Source organism: Gasterosteus aculeatus, chromosome 1 (genome assembly GCF_964276395.1).
Source record: "Gasterosteus aculeatus chromosome 1, fGasAcu3.hap1.1, whole genome shotgun sequence".
Classification (NCBI taxonomy): domain Eukaryota; kingdom Metazoa; phylum Chordata; class Actinopteri; order Perciformes; family Gasterosteidae; genus Gasterosteus; species Gasterosteus aculeatus.
The window spans coordinates 12,821,538-12,834,876 of record NC_135688.1 but is presented as its reverse complement, the minus strand read 5'-3'; positions in this window follow the sequence as shown (position 1 = coordinate 12,834,876).

The following is a 13,339-nucleotide window of genomic DNA, read 5'->3' as shown; positions in this document are numbered from 1 at the left end:
TTCTCTCGTTTAAATTTTGTCCTGCTGCAGTTAAGCATTCAGTAACCTTTATCTTGACCGTGTGCGTGAGAGGAGATCCTTTATGAACTGAGGTTGGTGTGAAGTCGGCTCTGTCTGTTACCTCAACCATAGCTTTAGGAAACCAAGAATTACCATTGTAAAGTGCTGATGTTTTAAACACGGCACAGCTAGTTGTTTTTTTTTAAATCTCTGTTTAGTCGTAGTACTTGGCGGCCAGTATCTTCATTTAATCGCCCCTTTATAACCTGGTAGTTGGACTAAATTGTCATTTTGTTATATTTCTTTCAGGTTGGATCTTAATGACTGGGGAGTTCTGGAGTGAAAGGTTAAGTTATGCATCTTTCTCACCAGCATCCTTGTGGAGATGGTGAGCTTTAACTAACAATGTTGGACTTCTCAAAGCACTTTCAGAGCTTTTCTTCTGGGCTTTTTTCTGGTGTTTCAGTGGAGTGATTATGGCCACTATCTGCACAATATCTGGAGTACAACATTTTGTGGATGCAAAGACTGGCCCTCAATATTCACTAAATAGTGATTTTTCATTATGAAAGGGTAAATAATAAGTCGATGGGTTAAATAAACTAGTGTAAATGGGTCTGGTTGTATTGGCCAAACAGTCATTTGTCAAAGAAGCTGGTGGTGCTTTGTTCTGTAGTGGACAGGTTTCTCTTAAGGGAACAGAATCAGCACCACAGGGGCAGAATATCTTTTTCAGACTCATTACATTGAGGGAGGAAGTGGGGGGGGGCGGCGGAAAGAAACATCAAAGGTTTTGCATGTCACTGAAATTACTATTCCACGTATGGTTTCCCAATATCAAGATAACTTTGAAGTTTCATGTTGCTCTTTTGTAAAGCTCACAAAGGAAGCTGACACCCCGTGCCTTGAGATCGGCGGGCCTTCATTCTGTATGTACAGGTGCAGATGACCTTGTCTCGGTTCTCTCTAATTGGATGACCTATAGCTTTGAAAACCAGCGGCTCATCAGTGAATACTGAGGAGTGCCATCGCCTTCCGAGTTCATTGAAGTGTCAAGATGAAAAGTGATTAGACGTGCTGTCGGAGCCCATCGCAACACTGCAAAATATCAGATGTCTGCCCGTTTTCCCTCCTCCAAGGAACCATCCTGTTTCCCCGGATGAACCTGGATTGCGTAATAAATAGTTAATAGTTGCTAATCAATTGTGATGCCAATACGGTACAGTTCAGTTCTTGGATTCTCGTGCATCATCACTGCGTCCACCCTCTTCGTCCCCTCCCTGTCTGTCCACTTTCACACTACACTGCTTTGCTCTCCTTCGCAGCCTCTACACGGGGACATTTTTAATGGTCCCTGCGGTGCTGGTTTGGACAGGCGTTTAGTTATGTGGCCGTGCTTGTGCTGCTTCGGTGCCTCTCCCTCCGTTCTTGTTATTTCTCTTTTTATCTCTTTTTCTCTGTCGTCTTCACTTTTTCATTTATTGGGGCTTTAATTGCTAAGAAATGCTTGGGGCGTTCCCTAAAGGCCCGAGTGTGTGACCTGTACGTCATCTGGGACGACTCCGCTGCAAAGAGCCAGGAATCTGCAAGTTCGGAGTCCCAGTCATCGGTACCTCGTTCCCTCTGTACACTACATTTATAGTATCCCTCGGGGGGGGATTTACTTTCTAGTATTCACTTTTTCCCCCCTGTTGTATTGTTGTCCTATGCCACCTGCATATTTATCTCCTCTAGTGTGATGGAGTCCAGGTGCAACTCATGCATTCAAACGTTTGTTTGACCTCATGCCGAGGTCTTATTGGGAAAACAAAATTTGCTCGCTCCACTGTTTCTTCTCGGGATACAGATTATATCTCCATGTCAAGTAGGCCCGGGCCGGGAGAAAAGAACGTCCTCGCGGGAAGGCCGTAGCCTCGGGGCCCCCCTGCAAATACGTCTCGTCGCTCGCCAGCTCCTCGTGACGCTCCGGCTGATGCACCACAGTGACAGTCTTTTTTCTTTTGCTGTGTCTGCACTGAACTCTAATTTACACAAACCCCTTTCAGCCCCCCCCCTCCCCCACCCCACGCCCCCCCTCATACAATAACAATTAGCTTATATTTAAGCCTAGTTTATGCTTCTGCGTTTTCAGAGCGACGCAGACGCAAGCCCCCCTTGCGTGTCCCTGTTGTCCGTGGTCCGCTAACTACATCCTTTACAGAGTCTCACATTTCCGCTTTCATAGCCCAATACCGCCATTATTAAAACGAAGAATGTTTACGAGAGAACGGATCAGATTGAAGAGCTTTTGTCGGAAGTAAATATGACCGCTTATACAAGCCGTCATTGGCGGATTATAAGGACGCGCGGATGGCCTCTGATTAATGGAGGGAGATTCCCACAAACCGGTCGAGAGGTGCGCGAAGTTGTGGAGGAAAATACGGGACAAATGTGTCCGCGATGACAAGCAGCAGTGGCGATGCACGGGGCAATAAAGTCTATGATAAATAAATAAATAAACACACCAACGACTTCCACACACAAAGACGTGGCTCTCTTGGTCGTCAACAAAAACGCGTCACTCCGCCTGTTGTTCTGGCGGTGAAGTGCTCTGCAACACACGCAGAACCATGAATTGAAACGAGTGCGTCGACGCAGACGCATACGCATGCGCCGGCCTTTACTGCTGTCGGGGAGGGTCCGAGAGGGACTGAGCTCAGTTTGCCCACACAGGCAGCTTTGCACACTTCCTGCAAGAGATGGACTTTTGACATGAGTCTTAATCTTGAGGAGCCCTTCATGTCATTCATACGAAGGCTGTGAAAAACAACAGCTGCTGATAATTGAATGTTCAAGAAAAAAAAGTATTTCCAGCGTTTTTGTGCGTCGCTCCGTTCATATCGTGACCCATTTCAAGTGTTCGACAGTTCAACGCTCACTTAAAACCAACAGCAGAAGCGACTGTGGGTTGTTTTTCTTTTCTGAAGTTGGACTTTTGAATAACGGCCTCTTTCTACGGCGAGAAAATATATCCGCCACAAACGCGACTGAGCTGTCGAGGTGCTGCCGCCGCGCCAAGTCCGAGGCTTTGCCGACCCCCCCCACCCCCACCCCAGCAGATGGCCTGCAGCTAACGGCCCACTTACAAGCCGCTGTGCCTTTTTTGTGTTTGAGCAATAGAACAAATCCACAAACCGAAAGCAGGGGGTTGAGGGAGAAGCCGAGGACGGCTTCATGACAATCATTAGTGAGGGAAAACAAAATGAAGCTTGTGTGGAGCATTACTCTGAAGAGCCATAATTAAACAAGAAGGTCCAACGCCAGCAGCGCGTCTTCAGAGGAGCCCCCGGCCGTGCACGCCTGTCTGCGGTGGGAGAGATAACGCCGGCGAGTGGGTGGGCAATGTCTCCTGGAGCCAGTGGGAGCCTGAACCAGCACCCGTTGTTTTGTTTTTCTAGACCGGGCAGTGACCTCCAGCGTTGCCCGGCCGGCAGCTCGCAGGGAGGGGTTCAATAGTCTTGTGTGTTCGGGAAGCGTTCGGCCCGGTTTTCCGATGAGCGGCACTGGGAGTGTGACGTGTTGCAGTGGAAGCGAAGGACGTGCCTCTGACTGTAAGCTTTACAGGGGTGGGACAGTGTGATACCAGGCCTTACTTTCAGGCTTCAAAGCCAGGTGGAGAGATGTTTGGGTCAACATCTTAATCCCTTCTTTCACGCCTGTCAGTTCTGGAATCAACAAGATCCCCTCAGGACTGTGATTTACACTTGGTATGAAGACAGAGGGCTGGCTGTTGTTTCCTAACATGCTCGATACTGATAGAAATGTAAGCCCGGGATCTGGGGTCACAAGGAGCAGTGCATCACGTTGGTTTCTGTAAGATTGTTTATTCTTTTGCGAATAGAACCGTGTGTTTTACGAGTTTGAGAGAAGCAGTATTGTCACCAGTCATGTTTGGTCTGTCACTTTGGCATGGCTGTAAGTAACACAATAGCCATGTTCCTAGCCTCACGTTGCCATGGATGAAGCTAGTTTAATACTTAAATCCGAGTGGGAACACAAACTGCTTTCTCATTGAGTTTGCTAACAGAACACAGTCGTGCCAAGTTTTTGCCTCTGAATTCAAATGCGAATTCATTTAAGGTCTCAATGTGCAATTTTCGAATCCGTGGTGGGATGGTAATTACTAAAGTCTTCAACTTTATGCACATTATGTGGGTCGTTTGTGCTATTAGCGATGCTAGCTTCTAGCCGTCCTCGCCGTGTGGATTGTGGACACACTGTGAATTCTGTACGGAGAACCTTGACGGAGCCAAATCCACACTTCTGTGTTTGTTGCCTCATTCCAGCTGCTTACTAAGACGGTTAATTAAACCGGGCCTTTGTTAATGTTAGTTACCCACGCGTGTGTTTCTTGCTGTAAACATGGCTCCCAAGGTACACTGTGCTGGATTCTTGTATTTTTGTGATCCATCCATTACAAATATTACTTGTGGCACGTTGGATAATGCAGAAAAGTTGGCAAACTGACTGATGATCTCCTGCCAACACTGCACCATAAGCGGTTTATTTATTTATGAATTCCACTTTGTATCTGTACGTGGACAATTCGGCAGCTTGAAAAAAGTTAAACCGGCTTTTATTGTTTTTGTGTCTACATACTTTGCTGTGAACTGTTGTATTTTCAGGAGAAACTGGTCTAAATGAAAACGGTTCACAGCGATGAGTAACCAGGGCGTTGTTTATGTAGAGACGCAGTGCCGTTGATTTTATTGTTTTTTCGTAACCCGTTTTTCATTTTCTTTGTTACTCAGTTGGCGTTGTGGGTCTGTTGATCTCGCTTTATTTTGGGGTTTTTAATTCAATTTTTCTCCAGGCTTCCTCCAATTTCCACACTATTTGTCCCGATTACCATGCATGTGCATGTGCATGCAATATAAATGTGAAGGGAGGGTTGTTATGTGTGTGGTTGATGAAAATGTGCCCTTATATGTTCTCCCAAAAAATAAGCCAGGTTTTCTATAAATTAAAGAATCATATTGTTTTGGTTTGGATAAGAAATGAAGACGTGTCCCACAGACTTGAAACCATGCAAGGGTTAAAAATAATAGAGCATCACATACCGAATCCCATTCCCAGTCAAGCTTGACAAAATATTTATTTAAAGAAATGCACTTTTTTCTGGATGTAAGTAATAAACTGTCCCCCCCACCATATTTAAAGAGTAGTCCATCAATAGTGTCACACAAAGGTCCAAAAGTCCAGGGAATCTGTTACCTGCAGCGAATCTGAATCTGATTTTTACAAATCGGTGGTTGAATCTCAGCAGTACACAGCTTTCACTGAGCGCCTGTCTTGTGGGGCTGATAGTCCAACGTTCGGGATAAATGGGACCTCCACGTGCAATTGAAAATGGCCTCACAAATATTGACGTATCTGTCGGCCTGTGTAATCCTTAATGACGGCTCTCTGAGCCTGCAGGGATGTCAGTTTATTCGCCTAACCACATGACAGTTTCTGCTGGATAATGCAGCTAAAGAGAGCTAGTGGAGTGTGGACTTATTTTCAGGTTCAGCCGAGCAGCCCTAATGATATCTTTGGTCAACAAGTTGTTCCAGCAACAGTGCTGCTTGACATTTAACTGGCGTCATGCTGTATAATCTCACAGGGCAACCCCGGAGCTGGCTTTACTTTAATTGTGTTTTCTCTTATTATTTATATAAATGACTGTGAAAACAATGTGAGCTTAGATGCATGTATACCCATTATTGTAATGAAATGTTTATTAAGATAATATCGCTTCTATACTTTTCAGACTTTCAGCTCAAACAAAACGAAGGAGGATTTTACGGTCGTTGATGAAGTGTTTTGTGTCCTCGTTTCTGCTAAAACCACCAGGGGCTGAGTACGTATCTTTTATAAAATGAGTATTGGAATAGCTCATTTTCTCCTAGAAGCTTCATGCATATGCAGGCAAGAGCAATTATTTCTGTGAAAACACTCGCTGCCTGCATTAGCTCATATGCATCACTCTGGCCAAAACCCTAATTATCTATCACTGAAATACTGCATCCGTAAATGCGATAAACAAACTCCTTTCCTACAAATATATCAATTTGTTTAATGACACAATTTCCATTATCTTCAGCTGCCAGTCGAAGTATCGGCAACTAATGACACGAGAAGCTAGACCTCCGCTGCGAGGCTACACGCTCCTCTGTGAGGGAAAAGCAAACATATTTTGTATTTGCCATGGAAATGCGGTTTCATGTCAACATGTGTGGATGTGACTTACTTTTAACTTTTTTTTTTTTTTTTTGAAATAAAAAAAAAAACCGCGTTGGACCCCGCTCGCTTTAATTATATTCAACCAGTTGAGGGAGAATTTAGTCCTGAAAGACCGATGCGACAGCTCTGTGGTGCTGACATAATTGTGCGTGTTGTGCTGTGTACATGACGTCTAGATAACGGATAAAACATTATCGAGCTGAGCCGGATAACAGTGACGGATGGAGCAAACCGACAGGATGACAAATGGGTGAGAGCGGCATCTACCGGGAGGTTATTGATTCAGCTACAATTGATAATGACTTGAGAAGGCTTTTCAGTGGACCGTAGGCTAAGTAGAAATGGAGTGATCGGGTTAAGATGTATTATGAGTCGTTACGTCTGAATAAAGAAATGTCCTTGACGAGAAGAGAACAGGCAATTCTGACTGTCCCAAGCAGTGGATGAAAGGTCAGAGCAACAACGGAGACGGAACCTGATGATGAGGTGCTTTTTGAACATTGAGTAGACGGAAGAGGAAAACCCTTCCAGGACATTACACCTTCCTCTGAATACACAACCATATGTGGCAGGCGTGAGGCGGGGAAGACTGCCCCGACGTTTGTATTTTAAATTTGGAAACCAGCAGCGCCACCCCGGGAGGTAACCCAGGGAAAAAGAACAAAATCTATGAATAAAGTAAATGACTAAATTTAAGCAAAGGACAACACAAGTTCGCTATACTGAGCAGGCGGGAGACGTGTTTCCAAAAGAAATATACAAAGTTTATTTCAGCCACAATTAAAATTTATCCAAAAGGTTACCGTGTTTTCCAGGGCCGGGGCCTTCGTGCTCAAGGTGAAGGTATAAACTTAAAATGGGAGCACCACAATCCACTCTTTAACACTCAACAAGGGTAAAGCAAAAAGGGAGTGAATAAGACACTACACGCGAGGGGACACCATCACCAAAAATGGTTCACCAGTGAGGCCCTCAGCCCCTGGAATCACAAAGGGGGACAGTAAAGGGGAGACCGAAAATATATTAAAAAACAATTAAGAATTACCACAAGTTCCAAGGCAAATCCAAAAGGAATATCAAAATATTATACAGTGTAAACTCAAGAAAACTAATCAATTGGATGATCGAAATAATTACAAAAATAATAAAGTCTCCCTTGCCATCCACCTCATGTTTCAGGTAGCAAAAACGAAATCAAATAAGGGATATTAGGTGTTGGCATAGGGACTTCAATTCCCATAAAACAGCAGCGTGCCATGTCCATAAAAGGAGGGTTGTTTTATCCCCATAAAAAAAAAGCAGCAGCGGTCCGAAAAGCGTACGGTTCAGGGTAGCTGGGTGCCGAGCCGAAAGGGAAGCTAGCCGACACACGCCATCCAACCTGCCAGTGCCTGCACACAAACGCACGCAGTTACGGTGCACGGATGGAAACATTGGCGTGAAATTAATTATAACGTACCCGCGCGGCGGAACTCAATTTTGCGCAACACCAGAGTGCTGAGCGTCTGCAAAACCTGCAGCCAGGCAACCCGGAAGAGGAAAGGTACGCCGCCGTCGCCAGATAGAGAGCAGATCTACCGATCCCTTCTTACATGGCAGAAAATCAAAGGGACAAGACAAAGAGCAGTCATCCTGCTACACATAGGCTACATGCCTATTTTTTATGTTTTCCCATTAAAAGAGCAACTGTGATATTACTGGACCTCAACCCTGAAATAAACTAATTCTCATGCTTATGCCAATAAGGATGGTGACCTTTGCACATGATGAAGTCCCACACAACGACCCCTGACCACCAGGACAAAGGGCCCCAGGCGGCGTTCATTTGTTCGCAGCCACACGGGCGTCTGGAATGGGTCTCTGTTGATGCTGTTAGCGCTCCCTCGTTAGCCCAAAGCCTTTTTTGCACAGGATTATAAAAGCTCTTCCAGAACCCCTATCGGTTATAGAGTGGCGTTCATTGACTTTGGTGTTTGTGTGTATATGATAGAGAATGATACAACACACACACACACACACACACACACACACACACACACACACACACACACACACACACACACACACACACACACACACACACACACACAGGGTTCAAGTGCACTATGTGGTTTAAAGAGCTTAACTGAACCAAAGAACTAAAAAAAAGAAAAGCATTTTTTTTTTATCGTTTTACATTGAATAATTTTATTCATTTCATTTCTTTTGAATACTGTGTTGCGTTTAAATGGATTAATTTTTTGGACACTTGGGAGCAGCCCAAACAAGGTTGACATATGACTTATAAAGTTGTTAAGAAACACGACTCCAAATCATCAGTTGGCCCGTGGGAAAAAGCTGTCTCTTTAGTTAAATGCTCAGCTGTTCCACAACTAGTTACTACTATTGTCTTTGATTAACTGTCAGGCTGGAAGCCCGCAGTGGTTTTTTGAGATTTATTTTTTGGTGAAATGCCTTGTGTGAAGGAGAAATACTTCCTTCCTTCCTAATATATGCAATAACATGAATTTAACTATTCACTTTGTTAAACTATTATGTGCACCATTTATTTATAGGCATATCTTTTTAAACCGCTGCTATCTGTTTGAATAACAGGATTATTTAATCTTAAAGATTACAACCCGGTGAAAAATATTACCCGATTAGCAATGTTCGAATTGAGTTAAATAGTCAAAGTTGATATGAAACATATGGAGTTGGTTGAGGCGTAAGACCATACTTCATGAATGTTTTCATTTTCCTTGTTTTTTTTTAATTCATCTATTTTCGATTCCTTATTTGTCTTAAATCAGCAATACAGCTGAGATGTATTTTTTCTGCGCGGAACCGGTTGTCTGTCATTACGATGACATGCTTAAAGTTAAAGTACAACAAGCTTTTAAAAGCTTTTAAGACGTGCATATCCCATCTATGTTAGTGTCTGCAAGATGTACCGGATTCCATCTTTGCTTCACACAATTCTGCCATTTCTTTTGCAGCCAAATGAATTGCTGTACCATTCACAACACACAAGCGCGCAAGCCGCACAACGCCGATGAAAGGGTGAGCAGTGGGCATAAGAAAAGTTCCCGTGTATAATAACATTATATTCTTCAATGGAAACTGAGCAGAGGTTGTGTTTTTGTTTTTATTCAAATTTCCACTTGCTTTAGGGGCAAAACAAGTTCTCCTTTTATTTCCAATGTCAAGAGTCCATGAAATAGGTAGAGGAGGGGTGGGCGCCTCCGAAGTCAGTGCAAACTGTCAAAGTGTTTTTTCTGAAGGCCCCACGAGGAAAGCTGAGGACTTACAGTGTGAATACGCCGCGCGCTGTTTACTTCTGAGAGCGGAATAATAACAAAGATGTGTTTAAGCGTTTTTTTGTTTCAATGATTACGGATAAATAACATTTTGTTTGTTAATTGAAGAAAGACAGATTATAAACCTATTATGATTGGATCTGACCGAATAAAATTCCATTTTAAAAGAAACACTGTGAACCTTTCACTGTCCAATGATATCATATGCCGGCCATGTCAGTGTAACATGACTTCCTATCGTAAATGTTTTTAGGTTTTTCATTTAATTCCTGCTAGGGTACTAGGGGTTATATAAATCAATCTCAGTTGACTCAACTTGATTGAAGATAATTGTGTTGCCTGTTATATATATTGATGTGTGTTTGTTTTCCTGGTTTAAACTGGCAGTTAAGTAATTAAATAGTAAAACTATAATAAAGATCAAAAAGAATGAAGAGAAGCAAATGAGCAGGGTTTTCATAAACATTCCCAGACCTTCCGATGCCAAACAAGATCGTGACTTATTCAATACAAATATTCCATCTGTGATTTATTCAGCATCTTTAAAAATATGCATGTAAATTCATCTCACTGTCTCAAAAATGGAAAATTGCAAAAACTGAAAGCTAACGATGAATGTTTGAAATGATGTCCGATGCACAATCAAAACGGGTATATCAGATTACATTGTGCACGTTACTCTGGTGATTTTACGCTATTATATGCACACAGGCTCAATTGAATACATTTTTTCTTGTTTTCACTGTACTTTGCATTTTCACTTCAGAATCCATCCCACTTGATTGATGCATGCGGTTCATATTCGACCTTAGAAACAGCAGCTGGTCGAACGATCCGTGGATCAAAACAGCAGCTCGGCAGTTCAGACAATACACTCTGCTGAAATTGAAATTCCACAGGAAGGAAACAAAACATAAGCTATAAACTATAAATCAAAGAAGATGGTGAGCAACTTGTTTTGCGCCGTGGAGACCCGGGAAGAGGATTACCCAAACCCACCAGGAATAGCAGTAGTGCAGCCGTTGTGATAGCATTTAGCAACAAAACAGCACTAGTATATTTGTATCTTTCGAACACAGGTCCTTGTGTGCGCATTGTCTTCTCGAGTTTGTGGATGGTGGAGGTAAGTGCCTCTGTAGGTGCTGGACGTATATGCTCAGCTCCGTCCACATCATGTGAAAACCGATCAAAGGCCTTCACGGAGCGTGGCGTTAATTGATTGCACTGGACGGTGTGCGCTGCCCTCGCAGCCTCCCTGTTCACAACCGACGCTCTTCGGCAAATGACAGCCTTTTTTTCCCCTCCTCACCGTAAATTAAAAGCACTTCCTTGAGTCCTTGTGGGGGGCTGTGATATATATATATATATATATAGGTTTGATCTGACAAGCTTGAATCTAACTGACTGTGATGGGACTCCGGAGGACACATGACAAAAAATGGACAGGAAGCTGTTTTTTTTTTTCCCATTTCCATCCGACCTTCCACCCAGTGTGGGCTCTTAAAATATGGGTCGCAACATTTCTTTTGAAATCAAAGAGCGCTTTGGTGGGCCTGAATGTGTTTTGTTCCCTACCAAAGAGCGCTGGATCTGTTTTATTTTCGCAGGAATCTCTGCGTTCCTTTTTGGTTTGTTTACAAATCTACAACATCCCAGCTATCCTGAAATATTTGGACTTGTTTGATCAGAAACCCTCTGTCATGAAAGGATGTATTTTCTGCACACCACCCTCCACGCTGACTGATGTGAAACTCCTCAGAGGTAACCCTTTCCATGCGTAACACGTTTTTTCGGGGGATTCTGACAGTTGCCTCCCAAGCGCTTGTTGGATAGAGAAGAGTTGCACCGGAGCTGATGGGATAGATGGAATCTCTTAGAGTCTCCCTGTTGAGACAACTTAGCAAACCGAGTGAGACGGAGGCAGCTTTTTGGAAGGGTTTAACATCTTATTTTTAGAGCGTAAGGATCGGCGGCGTGCTGTCATGAGTAGCGGCACCGCTAGTCCCCTGTGACTGAGTGGCACTCACAACGTGATGCTGGAGCCTGATTCTCCGGCTCAAACCCCCCCAGGCAAATGGCAAAGGACATTTTTACATTTTAATAGCATGCGCTGCAAAGATCATTATTGACGATGGCTGGCGATTCCTTTCCATTGAATTGAGAAAAGAAACGTCCGTACCATTTTTTCTCTTTTGTTGTTGTGCTGTTTATCTTTTCATCTATCTTCCCATTCATCGACCTTGTCACTTAGACTCCCCTCACCCACGCCAAGTTACTTTTTCCTTGTTGTGATTGAGTGAAATTCTTTTGTTTCAGTTTTATTTTATTCTAATTAATTTAATTTAATATTTCTATCATATTATATTGTATATAATGTGTATCTTTTTATTCTATTTTCTTCCCTGTACATGCTGCTGTGATACCAAAATTTCCCTCTTGAGGGATCAATAAAGTATCTATCTATCTAAATAGGTCTGTGGCCTTACAGTAAATATGATGCATCCCTTTATATATTAATATGTAAAGAATCAACAACTCAACACAAATACTTCCAGCAAAATGCAATCCGGTAGAGACCGCGTCAATTATAAAGGTTTGAACGGTGTTGAATAAATCCTCTCATTGGTTTGATACATATGATTTTATTTTTCTCGAATGAATTTCACTTACCTGCAGTATAGATGTAGATAAAAGATAAAAGCAGGAGGAAGCCTCCTATGGCCTGCCAGGTGTGTTAAAAATGTACAAGGCTTTTGGCATTTCTCCCCTGTACTAATATCATCCACTGCATTAGATAATGGACTTTAGGGTGTATGGAACTCCCCCACATGTTAGATGCACATCTGTTCAGGCCAGCTGTGCTCCCTGAGAGCCAAGAGGAACATGTGGGGTAAGGTCAGCAGAGGTCGGACTGTGCAGCCCTAAACACCTGACCAGAGAATTAAAGCGTCCTCCGTGAAGCTTGAAATTCTTTCCATACTCAAAGGTTTTTGCTTTAAATGTAGAATAAGCAACATTTTAACAGAATGCTCAGTGTTTAGAAACACGCATGACAAATTCTCCATAATATGGCTCAAAAGACGGTTTACTGTATGAACTTATTACATTACAGGTCATTTAGCTGACGATTTTATCCAAAGTGACTTACATTGCATTTTAAACCCATGGCTTTTACATGTTTGGAGGAGCAATTAGGGGTTAGGTGTCTTGCTCAGGGACACTTCGACAAGGGACATGGAGCAGCCAGGACTCGAACTGCCAACCTTGCGGTTCCGGGCGCACCCTCTCTACCCCTGCGCCGCCGTTATTCATTCATAGCTGTATCCATTCAGATAAAAAGTCTACTTAAAGGCCAATTCTGTTTTCTCACTAACACCTGGAGCCCTCTTACACGAACAAGGATTTTTCTCTGCCTTTGCAAATCAGCCATTGAGCGAAACACTCGCCTCCCATTGTGATATTGACGCTACAGTGTTGTCACGCCAGTGAGATAAGAGTGATAAAACAGGCCCAGTCCTCAGACCACCGACCTGGAGCGATTATTCTGCACACAGCTGCAGCCTTTGTTGGCTGTAGAACCAGGCCGGAACTGTTGAGTGTCACGCTGCCCCGGGTCCCAGCAGCCCGCCTCCAGCTGCCACGGCCTCGCGCAATTAGCTCGGAGGAGTCCGAATCCACACATCCCATTGAAGCCGGGCCGCATTCACTTGACACAAAATCAATGCGGTCTGGCCCTTAACGTGAGAGGCAGCGATGGTGTGAACAAAGTGAAGTCT